The following is a 14,912-nucleotide window of genomic DNA, read 5'->3' as shown; positions in this document are numbered from 1 at the left end:
CACGCTGCTCCCTGGATGTGGGGCGAGCGTTCCAGGAAGAGGGAACAGAAGGCGCGGAGGCCGTGAGGTAGGACCCCGCCTGCGCGGTCCAGAGGGAAGCGGAGGCCCAAGCAGATGGGATGGTGGAGACAGCGATGGTGATGCCATCGAGAGGGGAAGGGCCTTGGGGTCCTCTCCGAGTGTGATGGAAGGAGCTGTGGAGGGTTCAGGGCAGGCGAGGCGGGTGAGGGGGCTTACATTTATAACAAACTCTCCGGTGGCGGCTTGGAGAAGAGAGGGGAGGCAGGGATGAGCCAAGAGGCTGGAGCAGTGGCTGCAGCCTGAGCCTGGGAGAGTTTGCTCCCCCATCTGCAACCCTGAGGTGACTTTCACCCGTCACGGACAGGTGCTGAATTTAAAAGCCCAGCCCCTCTGCTTCCAAGGGGACAACTCTGAGCTAGAACTTACAGGTGGGGAAGCTGAAGCTCAGAGAGGCAAAGCAACCTGTCCAATGTCGCACAGCCTGGGAATGACAGTAAGGGGATCAGACCCAGTTCTTCTAGACGCCACAACTTGAAGCTGCCCCCTTCTCCACTGATGGATTTGAGATCCAGGTCGTCGTCAGAGAGCAGGCTTCCTAAGCGACACCCCCGCATGCTTGCTCCCACCACACATGGCACGTGGGTCCGCAGGGCACCCGCTGGCCTCCACCTCCATCTTCAGGGCCAGAGCTCAGCGGGCAGAGCTCTTGGTGGCCCAGAGTCCTCTTAGAACCTCCACCAGCTGCAGCCCCAAGCTCCGCCCGCCCCCCTCACTGTCACTTTGTCCATCCTTTTTCCACTTTATGAGCACAGGAGCGTGGATCCTGGGATGTAAGCTGTCACCTGCCAATCCCAAATGACCCCGAAGGCGATAAATATGGAGCAGGAAATTCTAGCCCCAGCTGTTGCAGGATTGGAACACAACCCTACCCGCTCCCGACTCACAAAGATGGTCAAGCCACATACAAAGGTTTCGTTATGTCTAACCAAGGGTTACTTTTGGTTTGTTTGGCTTTATTGGGCAAATATGCAAATGAAAATGCCTTGCGATTGGTCGGCGTGGGCACGGGGATGTGTGATGACTCCTTGGTAATGCCACTGGCAGGAACTGGGCGATGCCCCAAGTGGAAGCCCGTGGGCCAGTAGGGGCCGCAGGCCCCCTGGCTCCCAGGAAGTGGCAGCTGGGCTGTCCCCACCGCAGGTCTGAAGGAGCCAGGAGAGGGAGCAGACGCCAGGAACTCAAGGGGGAGCCATGGAGAGTGGGCCGCCTTGAGGAGCCGTGGGCCAGGGCACGCACCGCTCTGCCCCTCACTCCTTCACCACCCCCGAGGCAACCCTACAGCAGGGAGAGGCGATCCCCACCTCCCGGCCCTCCCTCTCGCCGGCCCTGCAGGGCTCCCTGTGGACTGGAGCCAACCAGAAGGCGGGGGGCAAGGAAGGCCAGCGGCGCCGCTCAGGCGAGCCGAGCTCCCTGGGCACAGGCCAGAAGGCAGGTGCAGAGTGGAAGCGGAGGGGACAGCGGAGGGCAACCAGCCCAGGTGGGATGGGAAGGGAGGCCGGGGACCAGTAAGCAAAGGTTTAGACAGGAGCTCACGTGTGGGACGCACTGCGACTGAGCGCTGGTAATGAAGCAGTACAAGGATGGGCACCTGCCCTGCCCAGGTGGTGACCAGGAAGACAGACAACGAGAGATGGGTCATTCCAATAATGAATGCCAAGTCCACTGCCCACCTCAGTGCAGGTGCTGAGGGGTCCCCCCGAAGAGGGTAGACCCAGGTCAGGGCTGGGGTAAGTGGAGTGTGAGGGGGAGAGAGGCTGGGGAAGGGCTGGAGGGAAGGCAGGAGCCAGCGCAGACAGCGACCTGAAGCCAGATGTGGAATTTTATTCTAGGATCAGGGGAATTCACTGAAGGGTTTTAAGCAGGATCACGATGTGCTCCTCTATTTTAAAGAAGGCTAAGGGGGTAAAAGTGGACATAGACACACGTGGTGGATCTGGGGGTTCAGTAAGAGGAAGAACTGGCATTAATGGGTGAATAATTGGACGTGCGGGTGAAAGAAGGGCAGGACTTCCTGGGGGTCTGGCTGGACAGATGGGGTAAGGGCTTGGACTTCCTGTGAGGGAAGAAAGGTGGGAGGGTGAGAAAGGTTGGGGGAAGGGTGCTAAGTTCCGCTTGGGACACGTGGAAGGTGAGCTCTTTCTCCTTTTAGACACCCGGCCAGTCAGTACAATTTCACCCGCCCTCCACCTCAGTGGCTGGTGCAAGGGCTAGCACGGGACCCACAGTGGCCCAGTCAGAGGAGCCCAGGAACTGTGCAGGAGACACCAGGCGGAGGCATGCACATCTCCCTTCCACTCAACCCTGGAGAGAGAGCAAGCTTTTAGCCCCACCTTGCCGTCATATGGAGTGTGAGACTGACGCCAGCAGAACAGAAGGCAAAGCCAAGAGGTGGAGAGAAACTTTGTCCTGAGCTCCTGCATCCAGCTGTGCCTGAAGGCAGATCTTTAGGTTCACGAGTCAACCAAATTTCTCTCTTGTTCAAGTCAGTTTTCTGTCAGTCAGAACTGAAAAAATGTTGACTGATGTCATGTCTGTGGGATATGTGAGTGGAAAGGTTGAGTTTTTAATGTAATGTATTAGCTGAAAACGGTCCGGAGTACTGAGAAAAATGCAGCTTTGGGAATTTGTCAGCACGGGGTGATAATTATATCCACGAGAAGTGGATGACGCCACCAGAGAGGGGGTGTAGGGGGAGAAAGATTCGCAACAGGACGAAGCCCCAAACTTCAGAATCAAGGTGCTAAATAGGCGAGGGGGAAGCTGACAGAGGAATCACTGGAAAGAGACGGTGAGAAGGAGCTGGCGGTGTCGTAAAATCAGAGGAAAAGAGCAATTCAAGAGAAGCGCCTGATCTACCCTGTTGAGTTCTGAGAGGTATGCACAAACATAGATGCGTGTGTGTGCATGGACATGTGCAAGTGCAGTGCATGTCCACGTGCCTGTGTGCATGCTTGTGTGCTGAGGGGTATGTATGGTTATGTGCATGTGTTTTTACATGGATGTAAGCATGAATGTTATCTCCCGTGTGTGTGCACCCAAAGTGAGTGTCTGTGAGTACACGCCCACATGCGTGTGTAAGTACACACCAAAGTACATGTGTGGGAGAGTGTGTCAAAGTGCATGTGTGTGAGTGCACGCCCACATGCTTGTGAGTGATTGCCCCAGTGCATTGTGAGTGCATACCCAAATGTGTGTGTGACTGCACCTAAGTGCATGTGAGTGCACACTCAAGTGCATGTGTGAGTGTGCATCCATGTGCGTGTGTAAGAGCATACCTCTGTGGGTGTGCAAGTACATACACTACATACATGTGCAAGATCATGCCTGCTTGCACATGTGCACATGCAGTGCATTTCTTCATGTGCATGGGTGTGTGTCAAGAATACATCTGCGGTTATGTGCATGTGTTTCTACAAGGAAGTAAGCATGAATGTGTCTCCGAATGCATGTGCGTGTGAGACTTTCTGCACCAGAGCTGATATCCGATTTTCTGTTATTACCTCTCTGGAAGGCCATTCAAAATCCTCACCTGCCCAGGGAACTGGGTGCATTTACTCATTTCCAAAAGTTACCCCCAGAGGGCGCCATGACCTGTGGGGTGTAGGAAAAGTCAGATGGGGAAAAAAACAACACAGTAACGCAAGGCCGTTAGGGGGCGGTGTGGTGCTAGGAATTTGATCTGGCCGAGGAGGCCTCTTGGGGCTGTGGTTCTTGGGCCATCTCTGGCCCTGGTTGCTGCAGAACTTGTGAGAAGCGCAGCCCCTTACTGAGATTTCACCTGCTGGAGGCTGAGGAGGAACCAGCAGAGCTCTGAGGTGCCCTCTGGACTTTCAGGAGATGAGGTTCCCGCACAGAAGGGGTCCTTAAACCACAGCCTCTCGAAGAGGAAATGGACCCAGCTCCTTGTGCCCCCACAAAACAAATGCCGACTTGATGGACATTTAAGGCAGGAGGCCAAGCTGGTGGGCCGCAGGCTGAATCCAGATCTCTTCTGATTGGCTTTGTGTTGGCTGAATACAGCCTTTTACTTAAGTACTAGAGATGTAAAGAAAAATGCACATATCAGACGTGCACAATTCCGTGAATTTTCACCAAGTTATCCCATTCACAAACCCAGCAAACAGGTCAACAAGCCAAATATTCTCAGCATTTCCAGAAACCCCAGTAGCCTGCACAGTGTTGTAAAAGCAATTTTAATTACTTGCCAGCAATAGCAAAAAACATGTGGATTTTTGGTTTCTCTTGACAAACGTTGAAAGAATCACTAAAAGGGGCTGCTTGCCCACGGAGAGAGCGGGGTGGGGGGCTGAGGTGGCTGGAGCTGTGGCTAGCTGACCCCTTCAGGACCAAGGGGCCAAGAGGACGTGTCCGTCCAGAGCCCCCACCCCCATTAGAGAACACACTTCAGTACTCGGGATCCTGGAATTCTCTGCCTTTTTCTAGGCCTCTGTGGATTCATATGTTTAAGAACAAACAAACGAAAAAGGCTTGAGGTATAATTCACACAGGTAAAGTGTGAGAGTCGGTGCTTCTCAGTCAATTCACAGGTATGTGCAGCCATCACGACAGTCAATGTTAGCGCATTTTCATCACCTCACAAAGGAGCTCTGGGCCCTTTAGCTGTCACATACCCTCCTCCGCCCCCAACCCCCGCCTTCTCCATCTTCCCTGCTCCTCCGTCTCAGCCCTAAGCAACAAAGAGTCTCGAATTTCCCTGCCCTGGACATTTTCCAGGAATGGAGCCATATAATCTGTGCCCTGCTGTGTCTGGCTCCTTTCCTCCAGCGTGGTGTGTCCAAGGTTCATCCGTGTCGTAGCCTCTACCAGCACTTGGCTCCTTTCTGTGGCTAATATTCCACTGGATGGAAGCCCATGTTTGGTTTATCCATTTGTTGGTTGATGGACACTTGGGTTGTTTCCACCAAGGTTTGCCCTTTTGAGAGCTTAATGCCACAGGTACCTGCACCCCTAGACCCAGGGGTGGTAAGGAGCATCTGGAGAGATGCAGGGGGCAGTGTCGGCGGGGGCTTGGAAATGCGGCCTGTGGGAGGAAAGAGAATGGATGCAGGCCCCAGACCAGGGCCCACCCACTCTCCCTAGAGCCACTTTCCAGCAAGAACGCCATGGAGATCCAAAACTCTGTATCCAAATCCAACCCTCCAGGTTGCTGAGAAGGTATACTTATCCAGGTAGGATTGTGGGCATTTTTACTCAACACTTCCCTGGCTGATTTCCAGCTTTTCAACATTTTGATACCTGGTCATCAGCCTCGGTCCCACCTTATTTGCCTGGTCCCTGAAGGCATTGGGTTTGCAATCCTGGATTTTTTAAAATGTCAGTTTGGAAGGTGACGGGGAGTGGGACGAGGAGGCAGAGTGCAGTTCCTAATATCAGACCGTCTCCTGCCCCATGCTCCGTGCTGGGGGTGGGAAGGGAGGTTGTTTACTCTTTGCTCTCCCGGGCATCCTGTCGTCCACCTTGCAGGAGCGTGGAATGGATTGAATGAGGCGCTGTCAGTAGCTGGCCCTGTGCCCGGAAGGTGCCCACTGAGCCCTCCCTGCTCGGCAGGCCAGCCTAGAGCTCCCTCAGGCCCGGTGCACTCCTGGTTGGGAGAGTTGAGGCAGGGCCTGTCTGCCCTAGAGATCATCAGCGAGCACCCATCTCCTGGCAAGGCAGGAGAGAGGAAAAGGTCCTAGGACAGGGTTCAGAAAACCACAGCCCACGGCTAGTGTTTATGAATAAAGTTTTATTGGAGCACGGCCCTTCATTGCCATGTCGTCTATGGCCGCTTCTGCCCTGAGAAGCCACTTCCTAATTCTCGTAAAGGTGCTGTGTGAACTGCAGGAGCTGCCACGCCAGCCCTGACTTGGGCAAGTGGCACCACGTCCCTGAGTCTGTTCCCTCTTTTGTACTATGGGGACAAGAGTAGAGCCCTGGTGGGCTGAATAATGCCCCTCCCCTAACATGGCAGAGTGGGCTTTGCAGATGTGAGTAAATTAAGGATTTTGAGAAGAGGTTTGCCTGGATTATTCAGTGGGCACTAAACGTATTCACAGCTGTCCTTATTAGAGGGAAGAAAGAGATCGGAACAAGTGGTCATCGATGTAACAAAGGAGGTAAATGTTGGAGTGAGGCAAGGAAGGGACCAGGAGCCAAGGAATACATGGGCCTCCAGAAAGTAGAAAAGGCCAGGAACTGGGTTCTCTCCTAGCGCCACGAGGAGGAGCCAGGCTACCCACGCTTTGACTTTCACCAAGAGAAAGTAATTTTGAACTTCTACTTCCAGAAGCGCAGGATAATAAAGGGCCACTGAGTTTGTGGGCATTTGTTGCAGAAGCCACAGGAAACTGATCTCTGAGGACTATTTGAAGGATGTCCCTTAGCATCCTACCCAGCCTCTGGGAGCACAGGGTGGAGCTCAGTAAAAGGATCTGCCGCCACCATAGTCGGTGAGGATTGCCGAGGGCCACTTCCCTAGCTCCGCCCTCCCTCCTCCCTCTTCCTCTGGCCTCCCAGGAAGCTCCTGATGAAGATAAGAATGACCCTGACTGAGGGAGGAAGGGGAAGGAAGCCAAAGAAAGCCAGATGGTGGCGATTACAACACTGACCTCCCCTAACCCCTTCCAGAGTTGCCACGCCACTGCAGGCGGCCAGGAGGGTGGTGAAGTCATTCTTGACACTGCAGGCTTGGGCTTGCATAATTGATTTCAGATCCAGAGGGCCAGTGAAAGCAAAAGTCAACCTCAGACTGGTCATCGTTGTCTAACAGGACTTTCCAAAACAAACCGCACGGGAACACAGGATATTCACCGCCACCCACAATTTCCCTTTGCTGGGTCAGCCCCCACCACCCTTCTGGGCCCCAGCTAAGCCCACCTGTCCTTCAGGAAGCTTTGACTGATTGCTCAACCCTAGGGTGACCCCAATTTGGATTGCCCAGGATTTGCCTGGTTTGGGTCTTGGGAAGGCACAGGTGCCACTTGGCCTCAGGTCTCCTTACAATGACCCTCTGCCCAGAATCTTCTCTCCTTCTGGTCTACCATAGTGGGCTTTCCTCTGCTGCCCTGGCCACCTCCGTTGGTGACAAAGCCACTTTGGCATCTCTGCTCCTTTTCTACTTCTCTCTCCTAAGCCTCGCCCCAACTTTTCACTGTTGCATATTTATCTGTCCACCCTCTAGACTGTAAGCTCTAGGAGGACAGAGACCCTTTCCATTTTATTCACCTTCAATTCCCAGTGCCCACCACAGTGCCTGGCACTCAATGGTGTAGGAGAGGAGGGAAGGAGAGAAGAAAGGGGAGGGAGGGTCCCCAAGGAGTCTGTTCTTCAGACCCACAGGCCCGAAACGGCTGACACTGTGGGCAACACACTCCAAGCAGAAGCTAGGTGGCGTGGTGTTCGTCCATGTGGTTGGAGAATGGCCTCCTTCGGTGTGTCAGAAAGACCCGCTGTGACTTAACGTGTGCTCTCAGGAGTACAGGCTGCCTATTTTCCAGGTTGCTTGGACACAGTCCATCCTTGAAGCAGTCAACAAAGCAGAGTCTCTGAAAGTATCCTCAGCCCAGACATGGATGAGGTTCTGGAGTAGAGCCTTGAAAGCCAGAATATACAAGCACCCTGCCTTCTTGGGACACCCCTCCTTCCCCTCCCCCAGTGCCCACGAGCACATTAATCCTCCATGGCCATGACCATGGGCTTCAAAGTGCCCTCTTCCCTTTCTCCCATGAGCAGCCAGGGCCATGTGCAGGTGCGGTTCCCTAGGGAGCTCTGGGCGGAGCCGCTGCATCACCTGGTGCTCTTTGTGGCTGGGGATGTGCAGAGCAGTGAGGCAGCTGTGCTCAGCAAAGACCTCTTGAGCATCTTCTTTGAACCATGCATGAGGAGGGCAGGGCCCAGGGATCGAGCTGACACAGGTCAGAGGACACCTGCCTTCCTCTACTCAGGGAGATGGACAATAAACAAGTAAACAAACACCTTCACAAAACAGTAGGTGTTGTGAAGAAGAGAAAAGCAAGCCATGAAGAGAGCAGTCTGCCGTCAACCCTCATCTGCCAGAGAGCAGCCATGTGGTGCCAGACAAGGTTTTTCACCTCCAAGACTCAGTTTCCTTCCTTGCACATTGCACATGATGTCCAATGGTCCAACTCAACCAAGGTACAACCCTGTGAAATCCAGGGAGATAGCAGGACCATCGCCACCGTCATCCCTTGAGGCTTCCTCCCACACCTTGGAGATGTAATCAAAAAGTAACTAATTGAGGGTTAGGGGTAACATCATCTACTGGAAAGGGTTTGGGGAAATGGGATGTGAGTATAAGCAGGTACAGTCACCTTGGAAGGCAGATTGGAATGCACTATAAAACTTTTAAATATGCATACATCCCTGTCACCCAGAAGTTCCATCTTAAGTTATCTACCCTGGAGAAATCGCCAACTTATGCACAGAAAATAGGTACAAGCATTTTAAATATAACACTGTTTGAAATAGCAATAAATTGGAAGCAATGCCTCTCGACCCAGTTAAAAGGAGGAAACAGTTAAAAAGGAGGATGGAGAGCTCACTGTATTGAAATGAATGAAAGTGCTCCATCCCTGGGTAAAAGAGCAGGTGGTAGATGGATCAATCTAATAGAACACTGTTTAGGAGACAGAAAACCCACTCTACAGTCTCCATATATAGGAATGCAAATGCACAGAGAAGGGATGGTGACCATGATGAACTCTGGGGAGAGGTAGGGAGTGAGGGGGTATCAAAAGACCTCTCACCTCTACTCAAATGTTTCCATTTTTTACATAGAGAATGAACTTGTGAGTTGACCATATAAGTCTTATATTTGTATAACTAAGCATTCTAAGGAAAAGAAAACAAAGTGAGAGAAACTTCCCGTGTTGTACACCTCAATGTTGTTATCCCATTTGGCAATAAAGGTAAAATCTCTAATATCTGCCGAGACCTTTGCCATTTACAAAGTACACAGCCATCCATGTTCCACTCACTTGGCCAGATAAGAGCACTCTTACTTAGTTTTTACTGGATAATAAAACCTCTCCAAAGTTCAAAGGCTTAAAATCACAACCATTTCATTCAACTCAAAATTATATGGGTCAAGTTGAGTGGGTTTTCTGGTCTGGGGCAGCCAAACTGGTGCTGCTGGGCTCTCAGGCAGCTGTGTCCAGCTGGTGGGTTATCTGGCAGCTAAATGATCTGGGGTGGCTGTGATCCAAGGCACCTCAATTTTCCCCCACCCCTCCTCTCATCCTCATACAGGATAGTTGCAGCTCAATCACATGGCAGTGTCAGGATTCCAAGAGAGGAAGAGTGGAAGCTGCAAGGCCTCTTAGATACTCGACTTAGAATGCACACATTCCATTGGCCAAAGCAAGACACAAGACCAACCCAAGTTCGAATGGTAGGGAAGTAGACTCCATTACATGCCAGGACCTGGGCTAAGCATTTTAGATAACATTTTTCTCATTATCTCTCACAGTAACCCTATGAGGATGTTGTATTATCTCACTTTACAGATGAAGAAGCTGAGGCCCTCTGGGGTGTGAGGAAAAATGAATCTGTCAGATGGTTGCAGGAAGCCCTCATCCTGCCCCCAAATTCTCTCCAGCTGATGTCTGAAATGCTGCTATCCTCAATTCACTCCCTCTCCTCTCTATCTTCTTTTAAAAGGCAGCAGCCCTTGAGTCCATGGTTACACTAACTCCCCGGTTCCTCAGAGTGGATGTTTTTCCATTCACTTGCTCTTCTCCCCAGTAAGACACACTTCAAGGTGAAGTTCCCAGAGAGCTTTGTTTCTCTGCTTGGAAGACACCTGCTTGGCAATGGCTGGACCCAAGAGGTGAATCTAGGTCAAAAGAGAACATGGCAACAGGAAGAGAAATGGTTTGAAGACACCTCAACGGTCAGTGAGTGTTTGCTGTGAACACTTCAAGGATGATAAGAAAAAAGAGGAAACAGTCTGCACTTGGAAGCACATGAGTCCCCCTCCCTCCCCGGTGTCCCAGGGCATAGCTCCACCCGCAGCTCCTCCACCTGCAAAGTAGGAATAACAGGGGCACTTTCTCATAGGGTTGCTGAGAACATTAAATAAGGCAATGCCCATCAAGCTCTCAGGGCAGTCTCTAGCCCACAGAAAGAGCTAGCAAATACAAGCCATAGGACAGTGTACCCTGGAGGGAGGGACTGCTGGAGAGTGGGGATAGCCCATTGCCACCCACACTCAGCATTGGGCACAACTTCCCTCCCAGTCTGTCCCTTGGACTCTTACAGAGAGCTCTCCTCTACACATACACAAGCAGGTCACAGCCTATAGACATCACAGACTGCCTACCCTTTCATCTTCCCAGCAACCCTCAGAGGAAAATGTTAGACCCATTTTACCAGTAGGGAAACTGAGGCTAAGAAGTGATAAGCAACTTGTCCCAGGTCACACAGCTGGTGAGCCAAGACTAGACTTCCCACCCAAATTTCTGGTTTCCAGAAATATTTTAGTCACCCTTTGGATGAGTAAAGGCAGATTCTGGAAGGTGTCCCAGAGTCATCTGACACTGTGTTTCCATTTAGAACATATTTCAGTCCCCTCCCACACCTACCTTCATTCATTCCCCTTCCAGATATTTGCCATGGACTTTGGAACTAGACTGATCTGGGTTTAAGTTCAGGTCCCAGCACTCTCAGCCTTTCTGAGCCTTCATTCTTGAACTGTAAAATGGGTTAATTCAATGAACTGATATATGTAATGCACCAAGTCTGTATCTGGACATTAGGCAGTCAAGGATATGGGAAGTGGATTTGGCTCAACTGATAGAGTGTCCACCTACCACATAGGAGGTGCAGGGTTCAAACCCAGGGCCTTCTGGCCCATGTGGTGAGCTGGTCCACGCGCAATGCTGATGCATGCAAGGAGTGCCATGCCATGCAGGGGTGTCCCCTACATAGGGGAGCCCCATGCTCAAGGAGTGCACCCTTCAAGGAGAGCCACCCAGCACAAAAAAAAAGCACAGCCTGCCCAGGAGTGGCACTGCGCACAGGGAGAGCTGATGCAGCCAAGATAATGCAACAAAAAGAGACATAGATTCCCAATGCCGCTGACAAGAATACAAGCAGACATGAAGAACACACAGCCAATGGACACAGAGAGCAGAAAACAGTGCGGGGCGGGGGGGGGGGGGGGCCTGGCAGGGAGGGAAGGGGAGAGAAATTAAAAAAATAAATCTTTAAAAAAAAAAAAAGGTAAATGCCAGTCCTTCCCCCCCTGGCTGATAAATGCCTCTAAGGTCATTGGCTCAACTATTATCTCCCAGTGTGTCCCACCCACCCAATGCTTCCCACCCTGTTTATCATATCCTAAGTGCATAATACCTTTTAAAATAGAGATAAAGCTTTATCAGTAAAGGAGGTGTTTACGTGAAATGTTTCCAAGATGAACGGCTTTCTTGATTGTGTCCCCTGTTTGGGAAACACACAACCCATAATGGGCACTGGTGTGATCAGATCTGGGATTTAGAAAAGCATTTGGGGCAGTGGAAACAGAGGAATAAATTGAAGGGACACAAAGACATGTGGCAGGACAAGCCTAGGTGATCTGTGCCAAGAATGTCATGGTCGTGGTGAAACTGGTGAGAGAAGATGCTAAATAAGTGCTTGTGCTTGGGAACCAGACTGTGGGTTCAAACCCAAGCTCCCCAGCACCGACTGGGTGGCCTGGGGCCTCTTCCTTCATCTGTAAAATGGAGGGAGTTAACAGTCCCCATCTCATATCTGTGTCATACTTGGACCACGCCTGGTACAGGGTCAGCCCTCAGTGGATATCAACATTACCACATGCTGGGCAGCTAGCAGGCATCCGGTGGGAAGCAGCGTGGGAGAAGGGGCATAGGCTTTGGGAGCCTGTTTGAATCCCACCTCTGCTACTTCCCACCCAAAGGAATATGGGCCAGTTGTTTAATCCCTTGGAGGGTTAGATTCCCCATCTCTAGCATGGGGATAACACCTCTTCTCTAGGATTGTTTTATGGATTGAATTCGTCCTACACACGTAAAGGTCCAGGCATGGGGCAAATGCTCAACAGAGGCTGGTAGCCTTTTCCTGGGACTGGATGCAGAGGTTGAGAGAAGGGGTAGCTCAGTGGAGGCCAAACATTTCACAACTTCTTGTTTTTTTCCCAAGAGCCTGGGTGCTGGCTCCAGGATTCCTTGGCAGAAGCCTCTCTGAGGAGTTCACTGGTAAACATCTTAATCTGCTCTGGCAACAGGCCGGTAAGGGTACTGAGTCAAAGAGGGGAAATTAACATTTTAGATGCAAGTGCGTCAGCAGCGGGTCTAATGGGAAGACATTTGAGAGCCTCTTCATCCAGCCTGAATTGGCCTTTTCCAGGTCAAAATGCATCTCACTTTCTACAATGCTCCTAGACAATTGTTTGTTCAGTCTGCCATTGAATAAGCCTTTACGGAACACCTACTGTGCACCAAGCCCTTATACTAAGGTGACAGAAAATAAGATGGTGCCTGCCCGCTGGGAACATCCTCTGTCATTTCCAGAATCTCTACTATTCGCCGAGCTTGGAACACAGTACAAGATCCAAAGGAGGGAAACGGACTTGGCCCAGTGGTTAGGGCGTCCGTCTACCACATGGGAGGTCCGTGGTTCAAACCCCGGGGCCTCCTTGATCCGTGTGGAGCTGGCCCATGTGCAGTGCTGATGCGCGCAAGGAGTGCCGCACCACGCAGGGGTGTCCCCCGCTTAGGGGAGCCCCACGCGCAAGGAGTGCGCCCCGTAAGGAGAGCCGCCCAACGTGAAAGAAAGTGCAGCCTGCCCAGGAATGGCGCCGCCCACACTTCCTATGCCGCTGATGACAACAGAAGCAGACAAAGAAACAAGACGCAGCAAATAGACACAGAGAACAGACAACCGGGGTGGGCGGGGTATTAAATAAATAAAAAAATTTTTAAAATCTTAAAAAAAAAAAAATCCAAAGGACACAGAGATGAGATAAGTCGTGTCTCATTTCCAAAGCTCTAAGCATAGACAGAAAAGAAACACCACAAGCAGGAAACATTACTCTTGTCTCCCACCTGTCCAGAATCTTCCTTCAGTTGGCTAAAGGCATTTGAACAGGGAGTAAGGCTTTAAGCCACAAGCAGCTTGGGAGAAATTCCAGGCATCCCAGAAAAAGTAATGGGAACATTAGAAGGAGAGACTGGATCATCCCCGAAATCTCTGAAAATCAGACCACTTAGGTGACACCCAATATGCTGATGCATCTTTCCATTCAACGGGCACTTATTGAGTGCCCACTGTGTGCTAGGCACAGTGGCAAGCACTCAAGGCACATGCTTAATTCTTGTTTTCTCCTTATTTTTGATGGAAATGTACAGGCCAGGCCCATTCCCAGCCTTAGGAGCATCTGCTCCTTAAGTGGGCGCCCAAGAAGCAAATTTGAAGCCCTTTTAAGACAACAACTGCTTTCCTCTCAGGAGAGCCATTGACATTATTAATTCAAGAATGTCTTAGAGAAACAACTCCCCCACAGGGACGTCAGTTTGGGAAGACTGTTTCTCCCTCTCGTGTTGAAAGCTGGATCATGCTCCATGGTCCTCTCTGGCTCGTCTTACAGCTTGTGGATAAATAAGCTCAGAGAGAACAAAACAACATGGCCTCCATTGTTGTAACCACTGAAGAGGTTTCTAGCTCGAATCATACAGAGACGGGTTTCCTTACCCTGCCCATTAAAGGGTAGACACGTGGCCTTGGTGTATGTATGAGAAACAGGTCGTTGGCAATGTACACCATGAAGAAGTAACATGAAAGATTTGTTCAGAATTGGGGCAGGGGTGAGAGGAGAGAAAAGCCAACCAGCTGAGTGGTCCCGAGTTCCCACGAACGGCACCCTCAGGAATCGCCTATGAAGTTGCTGACCAGGAGCTGAGGGCACAGAGTCACTGTGGATGTGGTGGGTGTGTCCTGCCTCCCGCTGCTCCCAGAAAAATCACTGGCCTCGAGGCCTCGAGGTCCTGATACACTGAGGGCAGTGAGTCGAGGGTGCTAAGACAGAGGAGCAGGGAGGGCAGGAGCGAGCCAGAGGGCTGGAGCCCAGAGGAATCCCAGGGAGCTTGAGAATAAGCAGTGGCCATTGAAGGGGGTCAGGAACGATGTGGTGCATTTCAGGGAAAGGAGAAACTTCTAGAAAGAGAACATGCTGCCCTCCTACCACCTTCCTGTCTTCCTACCACTGATTCTTAATTTAAGTAAGGCAATAAGAACAGGAGTTTAGTGAGGCCCGTAGTTCTCAAAAGTCACCCAGTGTTCTCCCTGTTAACTAATCCTCTGTACTGAGCTGTATCACGCACTTGCAAGGCACCAAGGAAGAGTTCAGAACACTCACCAGTAAATGAACATATATTCATCGAGACCCACGTATAAGCCCGTATGTATCCATCACCCAGCTTGAGTAATTACATTTTGCTGATCTATCTTGTTTCAATCACCCTCCTTTTTAACCTTTTTTTTTTTGCTGGAGATTTTAAAGTGAATCCAAGATATCAAACCGTTTCACCCATAAATACTTCAGTTTGTATGTCCAACAAATAAGGGCTATTAAAATATTGATTTAAAAAATCATTATCACATGTAATTAATTTAAGAGCAATTCCTCAATTTCCTCTAACACCTAGCCAATGTCCAAATTTTCCCAACTGTCTCAAAAGTATTATTATTTTTTTTAACAGTTGTTGAAATCAGGATCCAAATATGGTCCACGTGTTGCCTTTGGTTGATATATCTCTTAAATCTCTTTTAATCCATAAAAGCCCACATTTCCTACC

The sequence above is a fragment of the Dasypus novemcinctus genome, chromosome 3, assembly GCF_030445035.2.
Source record: "Dasypus novemcinctus isolate mDasNov1 chromosome 3, mDasNov1.1.hap2, whole genome shotgun sequence".
In the NCBI taxonomy this organism is placed as follows: domain Eukaryota; kingdom Metazoa; phylum Chordata; class Mammalia; order Cingulata; family Dasypodidae; genus Dasypus; species Dasypus novemcinctus.
The sequence above is the reverse complement of the archived record's forward strand: the minus strand, read 5'-3'. Positions refer to the sequence as shown.